This window comes from Coregonus clupeaformis, unplaced genomic scaffold (assembly GCF_020615455.1).
Source record: "Coregonus clupeaformis isolate EN_2021a unplaced genomic scaffold, ASM2061545v1 scaf1886, whole genome shotgun sequence".
NCBI classification, from domain to species: domain Eukaryota; kingdom Metazoa; phylum Chordata; class Actinopteri; order Salmoniformes; family Salmonidae; genus Coregonus; species Coregonus clupeaformis.
In genome coordinates this window covers 62,501-77,500 of record NW_025535340.1, presented here as the reverse complement: position 1 = coordinate 77,500, position 15,000 = coordinate 62,501, and the positions used below count along the sequence as shown (strand labels likewise).

Genomic DNA, 15,000 nt, shown 5'->3' with positions numbered 1-15,000 from the left:
GGTCCCTGCAGTCAGGGTAGACTTCTACGATGCAGACGAACTCAAGGTGAGACACACCTGCGTGACACACACACACACACACACAAACACACCTGCGTGACACACACACACACCTGGATTGTCCCTGCAGTGAGTGTAGACTTCTACAGGGGTGACAAACTCAAGGTGAGACACCTACCTGAGCTACCTTCCCAACCAACCACATCTCTACTCCTCTCAAATGATACACTGAGCATTATAACCCCTACCCCTGTACAGTTAACCTTCACTCTCACAGGATACACTGAGCGTTATAACACCCTGTACAGTTAACCTTCACTCTCACAGGATACACTGAGCATTCTCACAGGATACACTGAGCGTTATAACACTGTACAGTTAACCTTCACTCTCACAGGATACACTGAGCGTTATAACCCCCTGTACAGTTAACCTTCACTCTCACAGGATACACTGAGCATTATCCCCAGTTAACCTTCACTCTCCACCCCTCAAACATATAAATTCTCTGTTCAGCCTGTTTCTGTATGTTTGTTAATCTTGTCTGAGGTGTCATGGATCCCCAACAAGACTGTCTGGTTAGGGTCTGTTAACAGCCTCTACCTCCTTCTCTTCCATCAGGCTGAGGTGTCATGGATCCCCAACAAGCATTACTCCGGTATCTACGGTCTGATGAAGCTGGTGCTCACCAAGACCTTACCCCCAGACCTGCAGAAAGTCATCGTCCTGGACACAGACATCACCTTCGCTACAGACATCGCTGAGCTCTGGGCCGTCTTCCACAAGTTCAAAGGTGAGGCTAATACATCATTTCCTGTTGGGATAATTGTGCTTCCTGTTGCTTCTACCAGGGTTGTATTCATTGGGACACACTAGCAAAACATGCAACAGAAAAACAAAAATGAGTGTTTCTTATTGGACAAGTTCAGTTAGTCCCTCCCTGTTTCAAGTCAGTTTTATTCGGTTTGGTTCCTAATTGAGTAGTCTGTTCAGGAAGTGAATCGAAATTAAATTGATGATTTGCCCATTGTTTTTCTACGAGGAGGAAGAGGGAGGTAGGGGGAAGGGAGGAGGTGGATTCCAGAGATTTATGAGTCCCTTACTGTCCCACAGTGGATTGCCTCTGGCTGGGCTTCGGATCAATCTTCATTAAGAGTTCACTTTATGCTTCACCACTAGCTACCACCCACCCTGTTCATTCCCTATCTCCCACCCTCATTCTATATCACCCACCCTGTTCATTCCCTATCTCCCATCCTCATTCTATATCACCCACCCTGTTCATTCCCTATCTCCCATCCTCATTCTATATCACCCACCCTGTTCATTCCCTACCCCCCACCCTCATTCCATACCACCCATACATTCTACCACCCACCCTGTTCATTCCCTACCCCCCACCCATCCATTCTACCACCCACCCTGTTCATTCCCTACCCCCCACCCATCCATTCTACCACCCACCCTGTTCATTCCCTACCCCCCATCCATCCATTCTACCACCCACCCCACTCAGTTACAGTCCATTCACATATAGTGAATCTTTGAAGCTTTGGATCGATCTTCAGAGTTGACTCCTGTTTTCCACCACTACCAATCTGTATATTCTCTACCTCCCTCCCATTCATTCCATTCCATACCATCCATTCTTCCACCGACACATTCAATTAGCTGACCTTCAACCCCCCACCAGTCCATTCCCTACCTCCCATTCAGTTAGCTGACCTTCAACCCCCCTGTCCATTCCCTACCTCCCATTCAGTTAGCTGACCTTTCAACCCCCCACCAGTCCATTCCCTACCTCCCCATTCAGTTAGCTGACCTTTCAACCCCCCACCAGTCCATTCCCTACCTCCCATTCAGTTAGCTGACCTTCAACCCCCCCACTAGTCCATTCCCTACCTCCTATTCAGTTAGCTGACCTTTCACCCCATTCCCTACCTCCCATTCAGTTAGCTGACCTTTCAACCCCCCACCAGTCCATTCCCTACCTCCCATTCAGTTAGCTGACCTTTCAACCCCCACCAGTCCATTCCCTACCTCCCATTCAGTTAGCTGACCTTTCAACCCCCCACCAGTCCATTCCCTACCTCCCATTCAGTTAGCTGACCTTTCAACCCCCACCAGTCCATTCCCTACCTCCTATTCAGTTAGCTGACCTTTCAACCCCCCACCAGTCCATTCCCTACCTCCCATTCAGTTAGCTGACCTTTCAACCCCCCACCAGTCCATTCCCTACCTCCCATTCAGTTAGCTGTCATTTCTACTTCTCACCCATTCAGTTAGCTGTTCTTTCAACCCCCCAGCCAGCGCATTCATCCGTTAGGATTCTAACTATTAAACCACAAACCACCTACAGTGCTTACACTGAATTGTGACGTAAAATAATTGGAATTACCATAATGTATGCTATTTTAATGTTTAGAATTCAGAACTACTTACAGTTCCATTAGAATTCAAACCACTCTCTGTTCCATCTAGCCAGCCAATCATTCTTTCCCAAGCAGGGATTCTAAGCAGCATATTGCAGACACATTGGTTTGGATTAATAATGTTTGGTGGTTTAGGATTCTGAAAGTCTAATATTGAAGTCTCCGCCTCCCAAGCTTCCGTATCCTAGAGACAGTATGCAGATAGTAGCTTGTCATTGTGATGGTTCAGCCAAAGAGATACAACTAGCTCTATAGATTCAGGTATCTAGCTCTGCTCCTCTGTCTCTGTTTCTGCTTCTCTGTCCTCCTCTGGTTCTGTCTCTACCTGCTCCTACATCCCTCTGTTCTGTCTCTATCTGCTCCTACATCCCTCTGTTCTGTCTCTATCTGCTCCTACATCCCTCTGTTCTGTCTCTACCTGCTCCTACATCCCTCTGTTCTGTCTCTATCTGCTCCTACATCCCTCTGTTCTGTCTCTATCTGCTCCTACATCCCTCTGCTGTGGTTCTGTCTCTATCTGCTCCTACATCCCTCTGTTCTGTCTCTATCTGCTCCTACATCCCTCTGTTCTGTCTCTATCTGCTCCTACATCCCTCTGCTGTGGTTCTGTCTCTATCTGCTCCTACATCCCTCTGTTCTGTCTCTATCTGCTCCTACATCCCTCTGTTCTGTCTCTATCTGCTCCTACATCCCTCTGTTCTGTCTCTATCTGCTCCTACATCCCTCTGTTCTGTCTCTATCTGCTCCTACATCCCTCTGTTCTGTCTCTATCTGCTCCTACATCCCTCTGTTCTGTCTCTATCTGCTCCTACATCCCTCTGTTCTGTCTCTATCTGCTCCTACATCCCTCTGTTCTGTCTCTATCTGCTCCTACATCCCTCTGTTCTGTCTCTATCTGCTCCTACATCCCTCTGTTCTGTCTCTATCTGCTCCTACATCCCTCTGCTGTGGTTCTGTCTCTATCTGCTCCTACATCCCTCTGTTCTGTCTCTATCTGCTCCTACATCCCTCTGTTCTGTCTCTATCTGCTCCTACATCCCTCTGTTCTGTCTCTATCTGCTCCTACATCCCTCTGTTCTGTCTCTATCTGCTCCTACATCCCTCTGTTCTGTCTCTATCTGCTCCTACATCCCTCTGTTCTGTCTCTATCTGCTCCTACATCCCTCTGTTCTGTCTCTATCTGCTCCTACATCCCTCTGTTCTGTCTCTATCTGCTCCTACATCCCTCTGTTCTGTCTCTATCTGCTCCTACATCCCTCTGTTCTGTCTCTATCTGCTCCTACATCCCTCTGTTCTGTCTCTATCTGCTCCTACATCCCTCTGTTCTGTCTCTACCTGCTCCTACATCCCTCTGTTCTGTCTCTATCTGCTCCTACATCCCTCTGTTCTGTCTCTATCTGCTCCTACATCCCTCTGTTCTGTCTCTATCTGCTCCTACATCCCTCTGTTCTGTCTCTATCTGCTCCTACATCCCTCTGTTCTGTCTCTATCTGCTCCTACATCCCTCTGTTCTGTCTCTATCTGCTCCTACATCCCTCTGTTCTGTCTCTATCTGCTCCTACATCCCTCTGCTGTGGTTCTGTCTCTATCTGCTCCTACATCCCTCTGTTCTGTCTCTACCTGCTCCTACATCCCTCTGTTCTGTCTCTATCTGCTCCTACATCCCTCTGTTCTGTCTCTATCTGCTCCTACATCCCTCTGCTGTGGTTCTGTCTCTATCTGCTCCTACATCCCTCTGTTCTGTCTCTATCTGCTCCTACATCCCTCTGTTCTGTCTCTATCTGCTCCTACATCCCTCTGTTCTGTCTCTATCTGCTCCTACATCCCTCTGTTCTGTCTCTATCTGCTCCTACATCCCTCTGTTCTGTCTCTATCTGCTCCTACATCCCTCTGTTCTGTCTCTATCTGCTCCTACATCCCTCTGTTCTGTCTCTATCTGCTCCTACATCCCTCTGCTGTGGTTCTGTCTCTATCTGCTCCTACATCCCTCTGTTCTGTCTCTATCTGCTCCTACATCCCTCTGTTCTGTCTCTACCTGCTCCTACATCCCTCTGTTCTGTCTCTATCTGCTCCTACATCCCTCTGCTGTGGTTCTGTCTCTATCTGCTCCTACATCCCTCTGTTCTGTCTCTATCTGCTCCTACATCCCTCTGTTCTGTCTCTACCTGCTCCTACATCCCTCTGTTCTGTCTCTATCTGCTCCTACATCCCTCTGTTCTGTCTCTATCTGCTCCTACATCCCTCTGTTCTGTCTCTATCTGCTCCTACATCCCTCTGTTCTGTCTCTATCTGCTCCTACATCCCTCTGTTCTGTCTCTATCTGCTCCTACATCCCTCTGTTCTGTCTCTATCTGCTCCTACATCCCTCTGTTCTGTCTCTATCTGCTCCTACATCCCTCTGTTCTGTCTCTATCTGCTCCTACATCCCTCTGTTCTGTCTCTATCTGCTCCTACATCCCTCTGTTCTGTCTCTATCTGCTCCTACATCCCTCTGTTCTGTCTCTATCTGCTCCTACATCCCTCTGTTCTGTCTCTATCTGCTCCTACATCCCTCTGTTCTGTCTCTATCTGCTCCTACATCCCTCTGTTCTGTCTCTATCTGCTCCTACATCCCTCTGTTCTGTCTCTATCTGCTCCTACATCCCTCTGTTCTGTCTCTATCTGCTCCTACATCCCTCTGTTCTGTCTCTATCTGCTCCTACATCCCTCTGTTCTGTCTCTATCTGCTCCTACATCCCTCTGTTCTGTCTCTACCTGCTCCTACATCCCTCTGTTCTGTCTCTATCTGCTCCTACATCCCTCTGTTCTGTCTCTATCTGCTCCTACATCCCTCTGTTCTGTCTCTATCTGCTCCTACATCCCTCTGCTGTGGTTCTGTCTCTATCTGCTCCTACATCCCTCTGTTCTGTCTCTATCTGCTCCTACATCCCTCTGTTCTGTCTCTATCTGCTCCTACATCCCTCTGTTCTGTCTCTATCTGCTCCTACATCCCTCTGTTCTGTCTCTACCTGCTCCTACATCCCTCTGTTCTGTCTCTATCTGCTCCTACATCCCTCTGCTGTGGTTCTGTCTCTATCTGCTCCTACATCCCTCTGTTCTGTCTCTATCTGCTCCTACATCCCTCTGTTCTGTCTCTATCTGCTCCTACATCCCTCTGTTCTGTCTCTATCTGCTCCTACATCCCTCTGTTCTGTCTCTATCTGCTCCTACATCCCTCTGCTCTGTTTCTGTCTCTATCTGCTCCTACATCCCTCTGTTCTGTCTCTACCTGCTCCTACATCCCTCTGTTCTGTCTCTATCTGCTCCTACATCCCTCTGTTCTGTCTCTATCTGCTCCTACATCCCTCTGTTCTGTCTCTATCTGCTCCTACATCCCTCTGTTCTGTCTCTACCTGCTCCTACATCCCTCTGTTCTGTCTCTATCTGCTCCTACATCCCTCTGTTCTGTCTCTATCTGCTCCTACATCCCTCTGTTCTGTCTCTATCTGCTCCTACATCCCTCTGTTCTGTCTCTATCTGCTCCTACATCCCTCTGTTCTGTCTCTATCTGCTCCTACATCCCTCTGTTCTGTCTCTATCTGCTCCTACATCCCTCTGTTCTGTCTCTATCTGCTCCTACATCCCTCTCGTTCTGTCTCTATCTGCTCCTACATCCCTCTGTTCTGTCTCTATCTGCTCCTACATCCCTCTGTTCTGTCTCTATCTGCTCCTACATCCCTCTGTTCTGTCTCTATCTGCTCCTACATCCCTCTGTTCTGTCTCTACCTGCTCCTACATCCCTCTGTTCTGTCTCTACCTGCTCCTACATCCCTCTGTTCTGTCTCTATCTGCTCCTACATCCCTCTGCTGTGGTTCTGTCTCTATCTGCTCCTACATCCCTCTGTTCTGTCTCTATCTGCTCCTACATCCCTCTGTTCTGTCTCTATCTGCTCCTACATCCCTCTGTTCTGTCTCTATCTGCTCCTACATCCCTCTGTTCTGTCTCTATCTGCTCCTACATCCCTCTGTTCTGTCTCTATCTGCTCCTACATCCCTCTGCTGTGGTTCTGTCTCTATCTGCTCCTACATCCCTCTGTTCTGTCTCTATCTGCTCCTACATCCCTCTGTTCTGTCTCTATCTGCTCCTACATCCCTCTGTTCTGTCTCTACCTGCTCCTACATCCCTCTGTTCTGTCTCTATCTGCTCCTACATCCCTCTGTTCTGTCTCTATCTGCTCCTACATCCCTCTGTTCTGTCTCTATCTGCTCCTACATCCCTCTGTTCTGTCTCTATCTGCTCCTACATCCCTCTGTTCTGTCTCTATCTGCTCCTACATCCCTCTGTTCTGTCTCTATCTGCTCCTACATCCCTCTGTTCTGTCTCTATCTGCTCCTACATCCCTCTGTTCTGTCTCTATCTGCTCCTACATCCCTCTGTTCTGTCTCTATCTGCTCCTACATCCCTCTGTTCTGTCTCTATCTGCTCCTACATCCCTCTGTTCTGTCTCTATCTGCTCCTACATCCCTCTGCTGTGGTTCTGTCTCTATCTGCTCCTACATCCCTCTGTTCTGTCTCTATCTGCTCCTACATCCCTCTGTTCTGTCTCTATCTGCTCCTACATCCCTCTGTTCTGTCTCTATCTGCTCCTACATCCCTCTGTTCTGTCTCTATCTGCTCCTACATCCCTCTGTTCTGTCTCTATCTGCTCCTACATCCCTCTGTTCTGTCTCTATCTGCTCCTACATCCCTCTGCTCTGTCTCTATCTGCTCCTACATCCCTCTGTTCTGTCTCTATCTGCTCCTACATCCCTCTGTGTGGTTCTGTCTCTATCTGCTCCTACATCCCTCTGTTCTGTCTCTATCTGCTCCTACATCCCTCTGTTCTGTCTCTATCTGCTCCTACATCCCTCTGTTCTGTCTCTATCTGCTCCTACATCCCTCTGTTCTGTCTCTATCTGCTCCTACATCCCTCTGCTGTGGTTCTGTCTCTATCTGCTCCTACATCCCTCTGCTGTGGTTCTGTCTCTATCTGCTCCTACATCCCTCTGCGGTTCTGTCTCTATCTGCTCCTACATCCCTCTGCGGGTTCTGTCTCTATCTGCTCCTACATCCCTCTGTTCTGTCTCTATCTGCTCCTACATCCCTCTGCTGTGGTTCTGTCTCTACCTGCTCCTACATCCCTCTGCTGTGGTTCTGTCTCTATCTGCTCCTACATCCCTCTGTTCTGTCTCTATCTGCTCCTACATCCCTCTGGTGGTTCTGTCTCTATCTGCTCCTACATCCCTCTGTTCTGTCTCTATCTGCTCCTACATCCCTCTGCGGGTTCTGTCTCTATCTGCTCCTACATCCCTCTGTTCTGTCTCTATCTGCTCCTACATCCCTCTGTTCTGTCTCTATCTGCTCCTACATCCCTCTGTTCTGTCTCTATCTGCTCCTACATCCCTCTGTGTGGTTCTGTCTCTATCTGCTCCTACATCCCTCTGTTCTGTCTCTACCTGCTCCTACATCCCTCTGTTCTGTCTCTATCTGCTCCTACATCCCTCTGTTCTGTCTCTATCTGCTCCTACATCCCTCTGTTCTGTCTCTATCTGCTCCTACATCCCTCTGTTCTGTCTCTATCTGCTCCTACATCCCTCTGTTCTGTCTCTATCTGCTCCTACATCCCTCTGTTCTGTCTCTATCTGCTCCTACATCCCTCTGTTCTGTCTCTATCTGCTCCTACATCCCTCTGTTCTGTCTCTATCTGCTCCTACATCCCTCTGTTCTGTCTCTATCTGCTCCTACATCCCTCTGTTCTGTCTCTATCTGCTCCTACATCCCTCTGTTCTGTCTCTATCTGCTCCTACATCCCTCTGTGTGTCTGTCTCTATCTGCTCCTACATCCCTCTGTTCTGTCTCTATCTGCTCCTACATCCCTCTGTTCTGTCTCTATCTGCTCCTACATCCCTCTGTTCTGTCTCTATCTGCTCCTACATCCCTCTGTTCTGTCTCTATCTGCTCCTACATCCCTCTGTTCTGTCTCTATCTGCTCCTACATCCCTCTGTTCTGTCTCTATCTGCTCCTACATCCCTCTGTGTCTGCTATCTGCTCCTACATCCCTCTGTTCTGTCTCTATCTGCTCCTACATCCCTCTGTTCTGTCTCTATCTGCTCCTACATCCCTCTGGTTCTGTCTCTATCTGCTCCTACATCCCTCTGTTCTGTCTCTATCTGCTCCTACATCCCTCTGCTTCTGTCTCTATCTGCTCCTACATCCCTCTGTTCTGTCTCTATCTGCTCCTACATCCCTCTGTTCTGTCTCTATCTGCTCCTACATCCCTCTGTTCTGTCTCTATCTGCTCCTACATCCCTCTGTTCTGTCTCTATCTGCTCCTACATCCCTCTGTTCTGTCTCTATCTGCTCCTACATCCCTCTGTTCTGTCTCTATCTGCTCCTACATCCCTCTGTTCTGTCTCTATCTGCTCCTACATCCCTCTGTTCTGTCTCTATCTGCTCCTACATCCCTCTGTTCTGTCTCTATCTGCTCCTACATCCCTCTGTTCTGTCTCTATCTGCTCCTACATCCCTCTGTTCTGTCTCTATCTGCTCCTACATCCCTCTGCTTCTGTCTCTATCTGCTCCTACATCCCTCTGTTCTGTCTCTATCTGCTCCTACATCCCTCTGTTCTGTCTCTATCTGCTCCTACATCCCTCTGTTCTGTCTCTATCTGCTCCTACATCCCTCTGTTCTGTCTCTATCTGCTCCTACATCCCTCTGTTCTGTCTCTATCTGCTCCTACATCCCTGCTGTGTCTGTCTCTATCTGCTCCTACTTCCCCTCTGTTCTGTCTCTATCTGCTCCTACATCCCTCTGTTCTGTCTCTATCTGCTCCTACATCCCTCTGTTCTGTCTCTATCTGCTCCTACATCCCTCTGTTCTGTCTCTATCTGCTCCTACATCCCTCTGTTCTGTCTCTATCTGCTCCTACATCCCTCTGTTCTGTCTCTATCTGCTCCTACATCCCTCTGTTCTGTCTCTATCTGCTCCTACATCCCTCTGTTCTGTCTCTATCTGCTCCTACATCCCTCTGTTCTGTCTCTATCTGCTCCTACATCCCTCTGGTGTTCTGTCTCTATCTGCTCCTACATCCCTCTGTTCTGTCTCTATCTGCTCCTACATCCCTCTGCTGTGGTTCTGTCTCTATCTGCTCCTACATCCCTCTGTTCTGTCTCTATCTGCTCCTACATCCCTCTGTTCTGTCTCTATCTGCTCCTACATCCCTCTGTTCTGTCTCTATCTGCTCCTACATCCCTCTGTTCTGTCTCTATCTGCTCCTACATCCCTCTGTTCTGTCTCTATCTGCTCCTACATCCCTCTGTTCTGTCTCTATCTGCTCCTACATCCCTCTGCTGTGGTTCTGTCTCTATCTGCTCCTACATCCCTCTGTTCTGTCTCTATCTGCTCCTACATCCCTCTGCTGTGGTTCTGTCTCTATCTGCTCCTACATCCCTCTGTTCTGTCTCTATCTGCTCCTACATCCCTCTGTTCTGTCTCTATCTGCTCCTACATCCCTCTGCTGTGGTTCTGTCTCTATCTGCTCCTACATCCCTCTGTTCTGTCTCTATCTGCTCCTACATCCCTCTGTTCTGTCTCTATCTGCTCCTACATCCCTCTGTTCTGTCTCTATCTGCTCCTACATCCCTCTGTTCTGTCTCTATCTGCTCCTACATCCCTCTGCTGTGGTTCTGTCTCTATCTGCTCCTACATCCCTCTGTTCTGTCTCTATCTGCTCCTACATCCCTCTGGCTCTGTCTCTACCTGCTCCTACATCCCTCTGTTCTGTCTCTATCTGCTCCTACATCCCTCTGTGTCTGTCTCTATCTGCTCCTACATCCCTCTGTTCTGTCTCTATCTGCTCCTACATCCCTCTGCTGTGGTTCTGTCTCTATCTGCTCCTACATCCCTCTGTGCTCTGTCTCTATCTGCTCCTACATCCCTCTGTTCTGTCTCTATCTGCTCCTACATCCCTCTGCTGTGTTCTGTCTCTATCTGCTCCTACATCCCTCTGGTTTCTGTCTCTATCTGCTCCTACATCCCTCTGCTGTGGTTCTGTCTCTATCTGCTCCTACATCCCTCTGTTCTGTCTCTATCTGCTCCTACATCCCTCTGTTCTGTCTCTATCTGCTCCTACATCCCTCTGTTGTGGCTGTCTCTATCTGCTCCTACATCCCTCTGTTCTGTCTCTATCTGCTCCTACATCCCTCTGTTCTGTCTCTATCTGCTCCTACATCCCTCTGTTCTGTCTCTATCTGCTCCTACATCCCTCTGTTCTGTCTCTATCTGCTCCTACATCCCTCTGTTCTGTCTCTATCTGCTCCTACATCCCTCTGCTGTGGTTCTGTCTCTATCTGCTCCTACATCCCTCTGTTCTGTCTCTATCTGCTCCTACATCCCTCTGTTCTGTCTCTATCTGCTCCTACATCCCTCTGCTTCTGTCTCTATCTGCTCCTACATCCCTCTGTTCTGTCTCTATCTGCTCCTACATCCCTCTGTTCTGTCTCTATCTGCTCCTACATCCCTCTGTTCTGTCTCTATCTGCTCCTACATCCCTCTGTTCTGTCTCTATCTGCTCCTACATCCCTCTGCTGGTTCTGTCTCTATCTGCTCCTACATCCCTCTGTTCTGTCTCTATCTGCTCCTACATCCCTCTGTTCTGTCTCTATCTGCTCCTACATCCCTCTGTTCTGTCTCTATCTGCTCCTACATCCCTCTGTTCTGTCTCTATCTGCTCCTACATCCCTCTGTTCTGTCTCTATCTGCTCCTACATCCCTCTGTTCTGTCTCTATCTGCTCCTACATCCCTCTGCTGTTTCTGTCTCTATCTGCTCCTACATCCCTCTGTTCTGTCTCTATCTGCTCCTACATCCCTCTGCTGTGGTTCTGTCTCTATCTGCTCCTACATCCCTCTGTTCTGTCTCTATCTGCTCCTACATCCCTCTGTTCTGTCTCTATCTGCTCCTACATCCCTCTGTTCTGTCTCTATCTGCTCCTACATCCCTCTGTGTCTGTCTCTATCTGCTCCTACATCCTCTCTGTTCTGTCTCTATCTGCTCCTACATCCTCTGCTGGGTTCTGTCTCTATCTGCTCCTACATCCCTCTGTTCTGTCTCTATCTGCTCCTACATCCCTCTGTTCTGTCTCTATCTGCTCCTACATCCCTCTGTTCTGTCTCTATCTGCTCCTACATCCCTCTGTTCTGTCTCTATCTGCTCCTACATCCCTCTGTTCTGTCTCTATCTGCTCCTACATCCCTCTGCGTTTCTGTCTCTATCTGCTCCTACATCCCTCTGTTCTGTCTCTATCTGCTCCTACATCCCTCTGCTGTGGTTCTGTCTCTATCTGCTCCTACATCCCTCTGTTCTGTCTCTATCTGCTCCTACATCCCTCTCTGTTCTGTCTCTATCTGCTCCTACATCCCTCTGTTCTGTCTCTATCTGCTCCTACATCCCTCTGTTCTGTCTCTATCTGCTCCTACATCCCTCTGCTGTGGTTCTGTCTCTATCTGCTCCTACATCCCTCTGTTCTGTCTCTATCTGCTCCTACATCCCTCTGTTCTGTCTCTATCTGCTCCTACATCCCTCTGTTCTGTCTCTTATCTGCTCCTACATCCCTCTGTTCTGTCTCTATCTGCTCCTACATCCCTCTGCTTCTGTCTCTATCTGCTCCTACATCCCTCTGTTCTGTCTCTATCTGCTCCTACATCCCTCTGTTCTGTCTCTATCTGCTCCTACATCCCTCTGTTCTGTCTCTATCTGCTCCTACATCCCTCTGTTCTGTCTCTATCTGCTCCTACATCCCTCTGTTCTGTCTCTATCTGCTCCTACATCCCTCTGCTTCTGTCTCTATCTGCTCCTACATCCCTCTGTTCTGTCTCTATCTGCTCCTACATCCCTCTGGTTCTGTCTCTATCTGCTCCTACATCCCTCTGTTCTGTCTCTATCTGCTCCTACATCCCTCTGTTCTGTCTCTATCTGCTCCTACATCCCTCTGTTCTGTCTCTATCTGCTCCTACATCCCTCTGTTCTGTCTCTATCTGCTCCTAGCATCCCTCTGTTCTGTCTCTATCTGCTCCTACATCCCTCTGTTCTGTCTCTATCTGCTCCTACATCCCTCTGTTCTGTCTCTATCTGCTCCTACATCCCTCTGTTCTGTCTCTATCTGCTCCTACATCCCTCTGTTTCTGTCTCTATCTGCTCCTACATCCCTCTGGTTCTGTCTCTATCTGCTCCTACATCCCTCTGTTCTGTCTCTATCTGCTCCTACATCCCTCTGTTCTGTCTCTATCTGCTCCTACATCCCTCTAGTTCTGTCTCTATCTGCTCCTACATCCCTCTGTTCTGTCTCTATCTGCTCCTACATCCCTCTGTTCTGTCTCTATCTGCTCCTACATCCCTCTGTTCTGTCTCTATCTGCTCCTACATCCCTCTGTTCTGTCTCTATCTGCTCCTACATCCCTCTGTTCTGTCTCTATCTGCTCCTACATCCCTCTGTTCTGTCTCTATCTGCTCCTACATCCCTCTGTTCTGTCTCTATCTGCTCCTACATCCCTCTGTTCTGTCTCTATCTGCTCCTACATCCCTCTGTTCTGTCTCTATCTGCTCCTACATCCCTCTGTTCTGTCTCTATCTGCTCCTACATCCCTCTGTTCTGTCTCTATCTGCTCCTACATCCCTCTGCTCTGTCTCTATCTGCTCCTACATCCCTCTGTTCTGTCTCTATCTGCTCCTACATCCCTCTGTTCTGTCTCTATCTGCTCCTACATCCCTCTGCTCTGTCTCTATCTGCTCCTACATCCCTCTGCTGTGGTTCTGTCTCTATCTGCTCCTACATCCCTCTGTTCTGTCTCTATCTGCTCCTACATCCCTCTGTTCTGTCTCTATCTGCTCCTACATCCTCTCTGTTCTGTCTCTATCTGTCCTCACATCCCTCTGTTCTGTCTCTATCTGCTCCTACATCCTCTCTGTTCTGTCTCTATCTGCTCCTACATCCCTCTGTTTCTGTCTCTATCTGCTCCTACATCCCTCTGTTCTGTCTCTATCTGCTCCTACATCCCTCTGTTCTGTCTCTATCTGCTCCTACATCCCTCTGTTCTGTCTCTATCTGCTCCTACATCCCTCTGTTCTGTCTCTATCTGCTCCTACATCCCTCTGTTCTGTCTCTATCTGCTCCTACATCCCTCTGTTCTGTCTCTATCTGCTCCTACATCCCTCTGTTCTGTCTCTATCTGCTCCTACATCCCTCTGTTCTGTCTCTATCTGCTCCTACATCCCTCTGTTCTGTCTCTATCTGCTCCTACATCCCTCTGTTCTGTCTCTATCTGCTCCTACATCCCTCTGTTCTGTCTCTATCTGCTCCTACATCCCTCTGTTCTGTCTCTATCTGCTCCTACATCCCTCTGTTCTGTCTCTATCTGCTCCTACATCCCTGTTCTGTCTCTATCTGCTCCTACATCCCTCTGTTCTGTCTCTATCTGCTCCTACATCCCTCTGTTCTGTCTCTATCTGCTCCTACATCCCTCTGTTCTGTCTCTATCTGCTCCTACATCCCTCTGTTCTGTCTCTATCTGCTCCTACATCCCTCTGTTCTGTCTCTATCTGCTCCTACATCCCTCTGTTCTGTCTCTATCTGCTCCTACATCCCTCTGTTCTGTCTCTATCTGCTCCTACATCCCTCTGCTTCTGTCTCTATCTGCTCCTACATCCCTCTGTTCTGTCTCTATCTGCTCCTACATCCCTCTGTTCTGTCTCTATCTGCTCCTACATCCCTCTGTTCTGTCTCTATCTGCTCCTACATCCCTCTGTTCTGTCTCTATCTGCTCTACATCCCTCTGTTCTGTCTCTATCTGCTCCTACATCCCTCTGTTCTGTCTCTATCTGCTCCTACATCCCTCTGTTCTGTCTCTATCTGCTCCTACATCCCTCTGTGTGTTCTGTCTCTATCTGCTCCTACATCCCTCTGTTCTGTCTCTATCTGCTCCTACATCCCTCTGTTCTGTCTCTATCTGCTCCTACATCCCTCTGTTCTGTCTCTATCTGCTCCTACATCCCTCTGTTCTGTCTCTATCTGCTCCTACATCCTCTGTTCTGTCTCTATCTGCTCCTACATCCCTCTGTTCTGTCTCTATCTGCTCCTACATCCCTCTGTTCTGTCTCTATCTGCTCCTACATCCCTCTGATGTTCTGTCTCTATCTGCTCCTACATCCCTCTGTTCTGTCTCTATCTGCTCCTACATCCCTCTGTTCTGTCTCTATCTGCTCCTACATCCCTCTGTTCTGTCTCTATCTGCTCCTACATCCCTCTGTTCTGTCTCTATCTGCTCCTACATCCCTCTGTTCTGTCTCTATCTGCTCCTACATCCCTCTGTTCTGTCTCTATCTGCTCCTACATCCCTCTGCTGTGGTTCTGTCTCTATCTGCTCCTACATCCCTCTGTTCTGTCTCTATCTGCTCCTACATCCCTCTGTTCTGTCTCTATCTGCTCCTACATCCCTCTGTTCTGTCTCTATCTGCTCCTACATCCCTCTGTTCTGTCTCTATCTGCTCCTACA

The 15,000-nt window shown here is 48.7% G+C and overlaps 1 pseudogene; it reads left to right on the top strand.

Annotated features, from left to right (window-relative positions):
* LOC121562626 overlaps positions 1-15,000 on the top strand; it is an 86,122-nt pseudogene that overhangs the window by 12,287 nt on the left and 58,835 nt on the right.